Below are 14435 nucleotides of genomic sequence, written 5' to 3'. Positions count from 1 at the left end.
TTATGTTTTTGTATGTGTATTTTTGTGTTTGTGTTGTGTGTGTGTTATTTCTGTGTGCGTGTGCTTTGTGTTTGTGTTTAAATGTGTGTTTGTGTTTTTGTGTGTGTGTTTGTGGGTGTGTGTGTTTTGTGTGTGTATGTTTTTGTTGTGTGTGTGTTTTTGTGTGTGAGTTTTGTGTGTGTGTGTTTTTCTGTGGGTGTTCTGTGTGTGAGAGAGATTTTGTATATGTGTGTGTGTTTGTGTGTGTGTTTTTTGCGTGTGTGTTTTTTGTGTGTGTGTTCTTTATGAGTGTATGGTTTTTCGTGTTTTTTGTCTGTCTGTGTGTTTTGTGTGTGTGTTTTTGTGTGTGTTTTGTGTCTGTGTGTGTTTTGTGCGTGTGTGTGTTTTTGGTGTGTGTTTTTTTTTGTGCGTGTGTTTTTTGTGTGTGTGTGTTTATATGTGTGTGTTTTTGTGTATTTGTGTGTGTGTTTTGTGGTTGTTTTTTGTGTGTATGTGTTTTTTCGTGTGAGTGTGTGCGTGTTTTTTTTTGTGTGTTTTTGTGTGTGTTTTTGTGTGAGTGTGGTTTTGTGTGTGTGTGTTTTTTTGTGTGTGTGTTTTCGTGTATGTTGTTTTTTGTGTGTGTGTGTTTTTCTGTGTGTGTGCTTTTGTGTGTGAGTGTTTTTTGTGTCTGTGTTTTTGTGTGTATTTATGTGTGTGTTTTTGTGTGTTCGTGTTGTTGTCTGTGTGTGTTTTTTGTGTGAGTTTTGTTGCGTGAGTGCTTTGTGTGTGTTTTAGGTGTGTCAACACACACAAAACACACACACACAAAACACACACACACACACACAAACACACAGACAACAACACGAACACACCTAAAACACATACACAAAATCACACACACACAAAAAACAGACGGACACACAAAAACACACACAGACAAAAACACACACACAACAAACACACACACAAAAAAATACACACGCACACACCAAAATATACACAAACGCAAAACAAAAGCACACACAAAAACACACACAGACAAAAAACACACAGACAACAACACGCACACAAACACACACACACACACACACAAACACACACACACACAAAACACAGACACACGCAAAAAAACACACAGAAAAACAGACGGACACACCTAAAACACACACAAAAGCACTCAAGCAACAAAACTCACACACAAAAAACACACACAGACAACAACACGCACACACACACACACAAACACAAACACACACACACACAAAACACAGACACGCACAAAAAAACACACGAAAAACACGCACAAAAACACACACAAAAACGCACACACACAAAAACACACACACAAAAACACACACACAAACATACACACACATAACAAACACACTCACACAAAAACAAATACACAAAACAAACACACGCAAAAACACACAAAAACTCACACACAAAACACACACACACACAAAAGCACACAGACAACAACACGAACACACAAAAACACACACTCACAAAACACACACACACACACACAAAACACACAGACAACAACACGAACACACAATAACACACACTCACAAAACACACACACGCACACAAAAACACACACACACATGAAAACAAACATACACAAAAAACAGACGGACACACAAAAAACATACACACACAAAAACACACCCAAAAAGCAGATGTACACACATAAAAACGCACGCACACACACACAAAAACCCACACAAAGAAACAGACGGACACACAAAATAACACACACACAAAAACACACACACAAAAAAAATACACACACACAACCAAAACACACACACAAACACACAAAACACACACACGGACAAAAAACACACACAGACAACAACAACACAAACACAAAAAACACACGCAAAAACACACACAAAAAACACACACTCACAAAAACACACACATATAAACACACACACAGAAAAAACACACACACACAAAACACACAAAAAACCCACATATACGAAAACACACACACACAAACACACTCAAAAACACACACACAAAAACACACACAAAAACACACACAAAAACACACACACAATACACACAGACACAAAAACTCACACACACATAAACACACAAAAACTAACACTCACAAAAAACACACACAAAAAAACACACACAACAGAAACACACACACAAACACACACTAACAAAAAACACAGACACACAAATACACTCACACACACTAAACAAACACACACAAACACAGTAAAAACACACACACATACAAAAACTCTCATACGCACAAAACACACAGAAAAACACGCACACAAAACACACACATAAAAAAACACACAAAAACACACACACAAAACACACACGCAAAACTACACACACTAAAACATTTAAACACACAAACAAAGCACACACACAGAAAAAACACACACACAAAATACAAACACAAAAACACACACAATCACAGAAAAAACACACACACAAAAAACACACATAGACAACAACACGAACACACAAAAACACACAAAAACACACGCGCACAAAACACACACACACACACACACAAAACACACACACAAAAAAACAAACACACACAAAAACAGACGGACACACAAACCCCTAATTATCAATGTTCACATGGAGGCCTTGGACGTTCCAAATTCTCAGGATTGTCTGTTTGACTAAGATACTTATTGATGAAGAGTTCCAACACTGCCTCCATTGTGCTCGCACAGCCTTGTATATGAATAGGGTATTTGAGATCAACAACATTGGATCTACACCAAGCTCATGGTATACAGAGCTGTGGTGGTTCCCGCCCTCCTGTATCGTCTAAGACGTGGGCTGTCTACATCAGAAGCATCAAGGTGTTGGAGCTGAATAATTAGTGATGCCTACTCAAGATCCTACGAATCTGCTGGGAGACAGATGAACCAACCAGGCCTCAACCAGGCCAACATCCCCACCATTGGCTCACTGACCATCTTTGATCGACTGCAATGGACTGGGTACAGTGCTCATGTGACCGACACGAGGCTCCCCGAACAGGTGTTTCTCTGTCAGCTCGGAAACTGCAGGTGAGCCCGAATTGGATAAAGGAAGCGCTTCAGGGATACCTTCAAGGCTTAAGTGCAACATTCCCATCGAAACGTTTGTGGTGGAGATGACCTGGTGGTATTATCATGGACTTTAATCTAGAGAACCCAATAATATTCCAGGACCCCTTGTTTGAATCTGAAGAAAATATGGAACTGAGGATCTAATGATGACCCCAAATCCACCGTCAATTGTTTGATAAACCCATCGAATTCACTGATGTCCTTAGGGAAGGAAACTGCCATGATTAGATTAGGTTCCCTACAGTGTGGAAACAAGCCCTTCAGCCCAGCACGTTCACACCAACCATTCAAAGAGTAACCCACCCAGACCCATTGCCCTCTGACTAACACACCGATCACTATGGGCAATTTAGCATGGCCAATTAACATGACTTGCAGAGTTTTGGACTGCGGGAGAAAACCAGAGCACCGAAAGAAAACCCACGCAGACATAGGGAGAATGTACAAACACCACACAGACAGTAGCCTGAGGCGGGAATCGAACCCAGGACCTTGGCACTGTGAGGCAGCCGTGCTAACCACTGAGAGGCAGCAGTGCTAACCACTGAGACACCATGCCATCCTGTTAAGCTTATGTGTAATAGCAGATTCAGAGTACTGGTGTTGACTGTTAACTGCCCTCTATCTATTCACAGATGGCTCATGAAGGCTGGCTTAGCCAGTCACGCCCACGTCCCATGAATGAATCAATGAATTAAAAAACAAAGCTGGGAATCTTTGGCCCATGACCATTTAAAGTGAAGCAGGAGGATCTGGAAAGCCATTTAGCACCTTGCGACTTGCTATCAGGAAAAAATGGAAGCCAGACAAAAACAGCGCAACAAGCATGCTCCGCCACCCATCCCTTTCCTGCATCCACCTTTTGCCCCAAGTGTGTCAGAGTCTGTGGAGGACACCTCGTAACTTCTAGCGATCAATGTACTCACCCTATCAGTGGCAGAGAGTCGCTCTCATCTGCGACGAACCGCAAATGAGATGGAGATATGAAGATTAAATTCTCTTGCAATTAAGATAGTGCTTTAGTTACAAAATCCAATAATTCCTTATCTAAAGTAGAGTCAATGTTTTGGGACTGGGAGTTTTAAAACTGCTCTTCCACCTCGGTTTTCTGACACTTATTATCCAGAAATTGCATTCAAACTGATTCATAATCTGGGGGTAGAATCTTGGTAATCCCACTCTAATCCCTAATTACGAGAGTTCCCCATCCTGTTTCCCATTCTGCCTGATTTACCACAATGTTGTGTAGCCGTGAATATCGATGCCCCACTTTTTTTTGTTCACCCAGTGACAATGTCTCCTTGATAGTGATTAGATTGAAATTATTTATCTCTGTGTGTCATATGATTAACAAGGACATGGATCCTGGCATGGATCAGTGGAGCCCACCCTAATATATTAGTTCACTCCTCCCTGAGTATTGGTTGCAGTGCCTACTGAATCAGAACCATTTCTTTTGACACCATTCTTTGATCCTGATGTGTTCCTACATTCTGGTGACAATATCCAATATCTTTTGATGTGGTATCCTTCACAGTGTGGGTCTAATTGCCACCACGATAAGCGACTCTCGTTCTTGGAGCCACTGCGTGATCCTGAGCCCAGGGAGAGATGAAGCAGCACAGATCAGGGATGGAGACAGGGACTTTCCATATATCTGTGGGATTCAGTATTTATCTACATTGTATTCTTCACTGCATCTGTCTAATTTATATTTTTATCCATCTCGTGTAGCTAATCCAAGAGTTTAATGAAGATGGTTGATCAGCCAGAAAGATGGTGAGTGGGAATTTGGAGCCTTCAATAACTCCTGTGGCATAGGATTCATTGTAAACAGCATGAGACGGAGTTATTGGACTTCTACACTCAGACCCTCAAGACATGACACAAATACAATGTTTAACAAGGAACACAGAACAGGAATCATTACCACGATCTTGTGAGAGTTCTACTCAAACCTCAGTGGTATTGGTCCTTCTGATTCATCACACGAGATTCCACTCAACAGTTCTCGCCCACACTGTGTTGGTCCTCTATGTAATCTCCTCCACTCCCTGTTATCCGTCCTTTGTTTGCAGCCTCATCTAGTTTATATAACACTCCCTATTGCTTTCTGTTTCTCCAATCCCTAATTGTTTTTATCAATGTAACCTTCTCCAGTGGATACTAAATTCACTACTTTTGTAAACCCCTAGAATCCTGCCTATCCCTGTAACCTCTTCCTGCCAATTCACCTCTCCATAACCTGTGTATTTGATTTTACTCCCTATATCTGTACCTATATGTATAATCTTCCACAACCCGTACAACCCTCGTTAACGATGAAATATTCTTCACTCTCTTGTGCCACCCCATCCATGTATTTCTCTTCCAGAGCTGAAAACGTTCCTGTATTTGTAACAATGACAAGCTCCTACTAACCACGCTATCTAGAAAGCCTTCCCCTATCAGGACAAAAAACTCTCTGCATTAGTAACCTCTTCCCGGTATTAGAGTTCTGTATGTTTCTGAGCACCATCCAGGGCTAACACTGAGTATAAACGCCTCCTGTCTCGAAAATACAATAAATCTCGGTAAACTCCGTTCATGCACATTACTGGCCTTATGCATGTAATCTCCTTCAACCACTACAAACGTTTACAACTGCAAGTTCCTTCAGATACGACAACACACTTTATTTCCCTAACTGACGTGAGCTCCTAGCATCCTCCCTGTGATTGCAACCATGGCCCATCCCTACATACCTCTGTTTCTCTAAGGTCCTCCCATTCTTAAAACCCTCCCTACCTCTGGCACCTGTTCCAGCATCCACAGCCCTCTCTATCTCTGTAAAGTTTATTCTAGTAACCGCAGCCGACCATAAGACTAAATCGAAAAACTCACTACAATATCAGAGTATGGGGAGAAAACAGGACCAGTGTACTGTGTTAGATGATCAGACATGAGCATATTAAATGGTGGGGCTGCCTCATGTGACCAACACCTGCTCCACTTTCCTGTGTTTCTATGTCAACTCTCGATCGATGTAACCTCCTTCTTCAATCCATCAAACAAACCACATCAATCCAACTTGCTCCACCAATCCAACTTCCTGACCTCAAGTCTACTTTCCTGCCATCTCCATAAATCATAATGATTCCCTGATTGATTAAAATCTTATCATATCAGCTGTAAATATACTTAATGATCCAGCCTCGACACCTCTATGCAGTAAGCAATGCCATAGATACACTATTCTTTGAGTAAATATATTCCTCCTAATCTCAATCATGAATGAGTGAGACCTTGCTGAGACTTTATGCCCTCTAGTTATAGATTCTCGTATTAGGGAAAACAAAGAAAGTGGCAAAGATGATTGTTGAGGTTAAGGCAATGGATGTTGTCTGAAGCGATGTTATTAAGGCATTTGACAGGTTTGCTCATGATAGGTAGGTGCAGAGGGTTAAATCACAATCCATAGATTCCATGGTAGTTGGCAAGTTTGAATCAAAATTGCCTTGGTCACTGAAAACAAAGGGTAGTTGTGGAGGGGTATATTTCTTGCTGGAAGCCTGCTGCCAGTGGTTTACCAGAAAGATCTATTTTATGCAATCTGTTTGCAATTCATACAAGTGATTTTGAAGAAAATATTGGTAGTATGATCAATTATTTTGCAGATGATTTGAAAAATGGTGGATTTGAGGATAATGAGGGAGAATATCTAAAAAAGACATAGATCATTTGGTAAAGTGAATGGAGTGAAGGCAAATCGACTTAAGTCTGGGCAAGTATGAAGTGACGAATCTTGGGAAGTCAAGTGGAAGACAAACATATACTGTAAATGGGGCAGAAATATCTAGGTTTCGGGCTAAAGCCCTTCATGAGGATACTGCCTGATCTGCTGTGCTTTTCAAGCACCACTCTAATCTAGCTTCTTGTTTCCAGCATCTGCAGTCCTTGTTTTTACCGATATACTTGTAAATGGTCGGATCCTAAACAGCATTGGTATACAGAGTGATCTTGGGTGCAATTCCATTGGTCCTTAAAAAGTACTACATCATTGGATAAGGCGATAAGGAAGGCATATAGTATGCTTACCTTCATCTGTCACAGTTTTGAGTACAGAAGTTTGTAAGTTACTTAGCAACCCTATAAAACTTCGGTACAATCACATTGGTAGTAATGTGCCCAGTTCCCATTGCCACACTACAGAAATGTTGTGGTGAATTTGAAGAGGCTTGCTGAATGTTGCCTCGATAAGAGTGTACAATCAATAAGGAGAAGTAGAATAGACCTACGTTATTTTGGCAAATTTGTCAAAGGCTGAGGGGAGACTGGTAAGGATATATAAAATTCAGAGATACATTGGTAGTGTGAAAAGTCAGAAACTCTTCTCCAATGTGGAAATGTCAAATAGTAGGACACATTGGTTTGAGATAAGAGAGAGATAAATTTTATAAATGATGCGTGAGGCACACTTTTTAAATATAGGGAAAACCGAGTTTAAGTGGTATTTACACAGGCACGTGAAAAGGCAGATATTATAACAATAAGGACCATGCATTGGCAGATAATGTTAGTTTAGAGTAGCATCACTGTTCGCACAATCATGTTGGGTCGAAGGGTCAATTGCTGTAATATAATGTTCAATTTTCTACCATCCCAGCATCAACCCTGGCAAAACCGCTGCGAATCTCAGATGTTTCATGAAATTTCAATCTATTTTTTCTCTACTCCAAACTCTTCTCATTGGGAAATCCCTTCATTGCCAAGAGCAGCTGAGAAAACTTTTTCTGGCCTGCCTCCAATTCAATAATGTCTTTCTTTCGTTCACTCGTACCATTCATGATATTTTAGGTGTGGTCTAGTTTGTACCTTGCATAGCTTTCGCCAGACCTTCCTATTTTTAGACTCCGTTCCCTTAGTAATAAATGCCAGCATTGAGTTAGCCTTTTCGATTATCTGCTTATTATGTAAGACAACTTCTTTTCCTATTAATAGATAATGAGTCCCAAAACAATTTGTGCAGTCATCCAGAAACCCAATGTGTTAGCCTGACAGTACGTTGGAATGTATTTTAAAAGTTATAACAATAAACAATAACTGGACTGATTTTGCAAAAGGGAAATAGTTTTGATGAACCTGTTGCATTTTTTTCTGATGTGACTATAAAGGCACAATAATTAAGTGGAGGGAAGGGCAGTGGGGTTTGGGGTAAGGCTTTTCAGAAAGGTTTTAGAAGGCTTTTGTCAATTTTCAGCCAGAGTTAAAGAATAACAAAATGGAGGCCCTTAAAGATCATATATGCGTGGGACCTAAAATCTCTAGGTAAGATCTTAGGCAAATATTTTGCATGAGTATTTAATGTGTTTTTGTTTTTACACTTTGTGGGATTTGGATGTTGCTGGCTGGCCAGCATTGATAGCCCATTCGTATTTGCCCTTGAGAAGGTGGTGGTGAGCTGCCTTCTTAAATCACTGCAGTCCACTTGCTCTGGTTTGACCATAATGCTGGTAAGGAGGAAATTTAGGATTGTGACCCAATGACTGTGAAGGAATGACAGTATACTTCCAAGTCAGGGTGGTGAGTGGCTTGGAGGGGAACTTGCAGGGTATTGTGTTCCCACGTACCTGATGCCCTTGTCCTTCTAGATGGAAGTGGTCATGGGTTTGGATGGTACTGTCGAAGGAGCTTTGATGAATTTCTCCGGTGCATCTTGTAGATAGTACACGCTGCTGCTACTGAGTGCTGGTGACGAAGGGATGGAACGTTTTTTAGAACATAGAACATTGAACATTGCAGCACAGTCTACGGACCTTCGGACCACGATGTTGTGCCGACCTGTGAAACCAATCTGAAGCCCACGTAACCTACACTATTCCATTCCTGTCCATATGCCTATCTAATGGCCATTTAAATGCCCTTACGCTTGGCGAGTCTGTTGCAGGCAGTGTGTTCCATACCTCTACTACTCTCTGAGTAAGGAACTACCTCTGACATCTGTCCTATATCTATTTAAAGCTATATCCCCTCATGCTAGCCATCGCCATCTGAGACAAAAGGCACTGACTGTCCACCCTATCTAATCCTCTGATTAACTTATATGTCTCAATTAAGTCACCTCTCAACATTCTTCTCTCTCAGGAAAACAGCCTCAAGTCCCTCAGTCTTTCATCATAAGTCCTTCCGTGTATACCAGGCAAAATCCAAGTAAAGCTCCTCTGAGCCCTTTCCAAAGCTCCCACATCCTTCTTATAATGCAGTGACCAGAACTGTATGCAATACTCCATGTGCGGCCGCACCAGAGTTTTGTACAGCTGCAGCATGACCTCATGGCTCTGAAACTCAATCCCTCTACCAATAAAAGCTAACACGCCGTATGCTTTCTTAATAACCCTATCAACCTGTGTGGCAACTTTCAAGGATCTATGTACCTGGACCCGAAGATCTCTCTGCTCATGTACACTTCCATGAATCTTACCATTAGTCCAGTACTCTGCATTCTTTTTACTCCTTCCAAAGTGAATCACCTCACACTTTTCTGCATTAAACTCCATTTACCAACTCTTAGACCAGCTCTGCAGCTTATTTATGTCCGTCTGTAACCTATAACATCTTTTATCGCTATCTGCAACTCTACCGACCTTAGTGTCTCCCGCAAATTTACTAACTCATCCTTTTATGCCCTTATCCAGGTAATTTATAAAAGTTACAAACAGCAGTGGACCCAATACAGATCCTTGCGGTTCATCAGTAGTAACTGAACTCCAAGATGATTATTTCCCATCAACCACCACCCTCTGTTTTCTTTCAGCGAGCCAATTTCTGATCCAAACCGATTCATCAACATACCTCAGTATTTTGTGCAATCACCTACCATGGGGAACCTTATCAAACGCCTTACTGAAATACATATACACCACATCAACCGTTTTACCCTCATCCACCTGTTTGGTCACCATCTTAAAGAAGTTTTGTGAGGCACGACCTACCCTTCTCTAAATTGTGTTGACTATCCCTCGTCAACTTATTCCATTTTAGATGATTATAAATCCTATCTCTTATAACCCTTTCCAACACTTTACCAACAACCGAAATAAGGCTCACTGGTCTATAATTACCAGGGTTGTCTCTGTTCCCCTTGTTCACAAGGGGACAACATCTGCTATCTTGCAGTCTTCTGGTACTAATCCTGTAGACAATGATGACATAAAGATCAAAGCCAAAGGCTCGGCAATCTCCTCCCTGACTACCAGAGAAACCTAGGATAAGGGAGGACTTACTTATATTTACACTTTCCAGAATTGCTGACACGCCCTCCTTGTGAACCTCAATCCCATCTAGTCTATTAGTCTGTATCTCAATATTCTCCTCGACAACATTTTTCTTTTCTAGTGTGAATACTGACTATTCAGTTAGCGCTTCCCCTTTCTCCTCTGATTCTATACACAATTTCCCACTACTGACCTTGATTGGCCCTAATCTTACTCCAGTCAGTCTTTTATTCCTGATATACCTCTCGAAAGCTTCAAAGTTTTTCTTGATCCTATCTGTCAAAGACTTCTTTTGTCACCTTCTGTCTCTTCTTAGCTCTCTCTTTAAGTCTTTGCTGGCTACTCATTGAATTATCATATACACTCTATTTCATTGAATAAACGAGTGTAGTAGGATTCACTAAATAACTGAGTTAGGTTTGTTCGATTGAAACAAGGAATGAGGTTTGATTAATTGATTGTAGTTTGATTGTAGTTTGATACAATGATTCAATGAATGCAGTTTGTTTCATTGAATGAACGTATGCATTTTGGTTCACTAAATATGGGAGATAGATTTGTTCCATTGAAATAAAGAATACAGTGTGATTCATTGAATCAATGATTGTAGTTTGATTCAATGATTCAATGAATGCAGTATGTTTCATTGAATGAAAGCGTTAAGCTTGGCACAATGAAGGAATGAAAGAAGCTCTCTGATTGAACTAGCACGTGCAGTTTGGTTCATTTAGTGAATGTGTGCAGTTTGATTGAGAGAAGGTGCGAAGTTTGTGACATTGAGAGAATGAGATTAGCTGTATTCATTGATTTGACAAATGTTGTTTGATCCATGAACTAAATGTGTGCGATTTGTTGATTGAATGAATCCATTAACCTTGAGGCATAGAACGAAAGGGAGTACGTCTACTCTTTGAATTGACAAGTGCAGACTCTTTCATTGAATGAACGTGTGCAGTATCATTCACTAAATAATCGTGTTAAGTTTGTTTCATTGAAACATTGATTAACGTTTGATTCATTGAACCAATCATTAAAGATTGTTTCAATGATTCAACGAATGCAGTTTGTTTCCTTGAATGAAAGCGTGAATCTTGACACATTGAATGAATGAGAGAATCTACACTCATTGAATTAACACGTGCAGTATGTTTCATGGAGTGAATGTGTGCTGTTTGATTGAGACAATGTGTGAAGCTTGTGACATTGAATGAATGAGTAGCTGCATTCATTGTATTGACAAGTGCAGTTTGATTCATGAACTAAATATGTGCAATATGTTTGTTTGAATCAATGCGTTAAGGTTGAGGCATGGAACGCTTTAAAGAACCTCTACTCTTTGAATTGACAAGTGCAGCCTCTTTCATTGAATGAACGTGTGCATTCTCATTCACTTAAGAAGCGTGTTAAGTTTGTTAAATTGAAACATTGAATAACGTTTGATTCATTGAACCAATCATTAAAGATTGATTCAATGATCAATGCATGCAGTTTGTTTCATTGAATGAACGTAGGCATTTTGGTTCACTAAATAAGGGAGATAGATTTGTTCCATTGATTCATTGACTGTAGTTTGATTCAATGATTCGATGAAAGCAGTATTTTTGATTGAATGAAAGCGTGAAACTTGGCACATTGAAGGAATGAGAGAAGCTCTCTCATTGAATTAAGACGTGCAGTTTGGTTCATGGAGTGAATGTGTGCAGTTCGATTGAGACAATGTGTGAAGCTTGTGACATTGAATGAACGAGTAGCTGTATTCATTGAATTGACAAATGCAGTTTGCTTCATAAACTAAATGTGTGCTTTTGTTTTTTTGCATCATTGAATTATCTACTCATTGAATTGTCATGTGCAGTCTGTTTCATTGAATGAACGAGTGTAGTAGGATTCACTAAACAAGGGAGTTAGGTTAGTTCGATTGAAACAAGGAATAAGGTTTGATTCATTGAATCAATGATTGTAGTTTGTTGCAATGATTCATTGAAAGCAGTTTTTTTCATTGAATGAAAGCGTTAAGCTTGGCACATTGAATGAATGAGAGAAGGTCTCTCATTGAATTAACGCGTGCAGTTTGGTTCATGAAGTGAATGTGTGCAGTTTGATTGAGACAATGTGCGAAGCTTGTGACATTGAGAGATTAAGAGAAGCTGGATTCATGGAATTGACAAACGCAGTTTGCTTCATGTACTAAATGCGTGCAATTTGTTTGATTGAATGAATGCATTAAGAATGCCTCGACTCATTGAATTATCATGTACAGTCTGTTTTATTGAATGAACGAGTGTTGTCGGATTCACTAAATAAGTGAGTTAGGTTTGTTCGGTTGAAACAAGGAATAAAGTTTGATACATGAATTGTAGTTGATTGTAGTTTGATTGTAGTTTGATACAATGTTTCAATGAATGCAGTTTGTTTCATTGAATTGAACGTATGCATTTTGGTTCACTGAATGAGGGAGATAGATTTGTTCCATTGAAATAAAGAATACGGTGTGATTCATTGAATCAATGCTTGTAGTTTGATGCAATGATTTATGAATGCAGTTTGATTCATTGAATGAAAGCGTTAAGCTTGGCACATTGAATGAATGAGAGAAGCTCTCTAATTGAACTAACAAGCGCAGTTTGGTTCATGGAGTGAATGTGTGCAGTTTGCTTGAGACAATGTGCGAAGCTTGTGACATTAAGAGAATGAGAGTTGCTGTATTCATTGAATTGACAAATGCTGGTTGCTTCATGAACTAAACGTGTGCAATTTGTTTGTTTCAATCAATGCGTTAAGCTTGAGACATTGAACCTCTACTCTTTGAATTAATAAGTGCAGCCTCTTTCATTGAATGAACGTGTGCAGTTTCATTCACTACAGACAAAAGCACACACACAGAAAAAACACACACACAAAAAACAACATACACGAAATCACACACAGAAACACACACACGATACACACAGACACACAATAACGCACACACACAAAACACTCAAAAACACACACAAAAACACACACCCAAAAAAAAAACGCACACACTCACACGAAAAAACCCATACATACAAAAAACAACCACACAACACACACAAACACACAAAAACACACACATATAAACACACACAAAAAAAACACACGCACAAAAACACACACACAAAAAACACACACACGCAAAATCACACACACAAAAGCAGATCTGTTTTTTGTGTGTCTTTGTTTTGTGTGTGTGTGTGTGTGTGTTTTTGTGTGCGTGTTGTTGTCTGTGTGTGTTTTTGTGTTTGTTTGTTTTGTGTGTGTGTTATTTATGTTTGTGTATGTTTTTGTGTGTGTGTTGTTGTGTGTGTTTTTGTGTGTGTCTTTTTATTATGTGTTTTTATTATGTGTGTGTTTTTGTGTGTTTGTGTGTGTCTTTTTGTGTGTGTGTGCATTTGTGTGTGTCTTTTTTTTGTGTCCATTTGTCTTTTTTGTGCTTTTTTGTGTGTGTTTTTGTGTGTGTTTTTCTGTGTTTTTGTGTACTTTTTTGTGTGTTTTGTTTGTGTGTGAGATTGTTTGTGTGTTTGTCTGTATTTTATTTGTGTGTTTGTTTTTGCGTGTGTGTTTTTGCGTGTTATGTGCGTGTGGTTTTTTGTGTGTGTGTCGTTTGTGTGTGCCTGTTTTTTTGTGTTTAAATGTGTGTGTTTTTATTTGTTGAATCGATGAATAACAATTGATTCATTGAATAAATAATTGAAGTTTCGTTCAATGATTGAATGAAAGCGCGTTGTTTGATTGAATTTAAGCGTTATGCTCGGGATATTGAATGAACGTGTAGCCTGTTTCATTCAATGAATGCATGCAGTTTGATTCTATGAATGAATGCGTTCAATGTGGTTTATTAAATGAATAGAAAAAGCTCTACTCGTTGGATTATATGAATGTATAACGTTTGATTCATTCATTCAATGATTGAAGATTGATTCAATGATTGGATGAATATGCTCGTTGTTTCATTGAATAAAAGTGTTAAACTCGGGACTCTGATAAAATGAGATTGAATAAATGAGAGATGCTCCCATCATTGAATTAACATTAGCGGTCTGTTTCATTGAATGCACATTATTTCATTGAA

The sequence above is a fragment of the Chiloscyllium plagiosum genome, unplaced genomic scaffold (assembly GCF_037043375.1).
Source record: "Chiloscyllium plagiosum isolate Xiang-an unplaced genomic scaffold, Cpla_swu_hap1 HiC_scaffold_26, whole genome shotgun sequence".
Taxonomy (NCBI): domain Eukaryota; kingdom Metazoa; phylum Chordata; class Chondrichthyes; order Orectolobiformes; family Hemiscylliidae; genus Chiloscyllium; species Chiloscyllium plagiosum.
Note: the sequence above shows the minus strand (reverse complement) of the source record.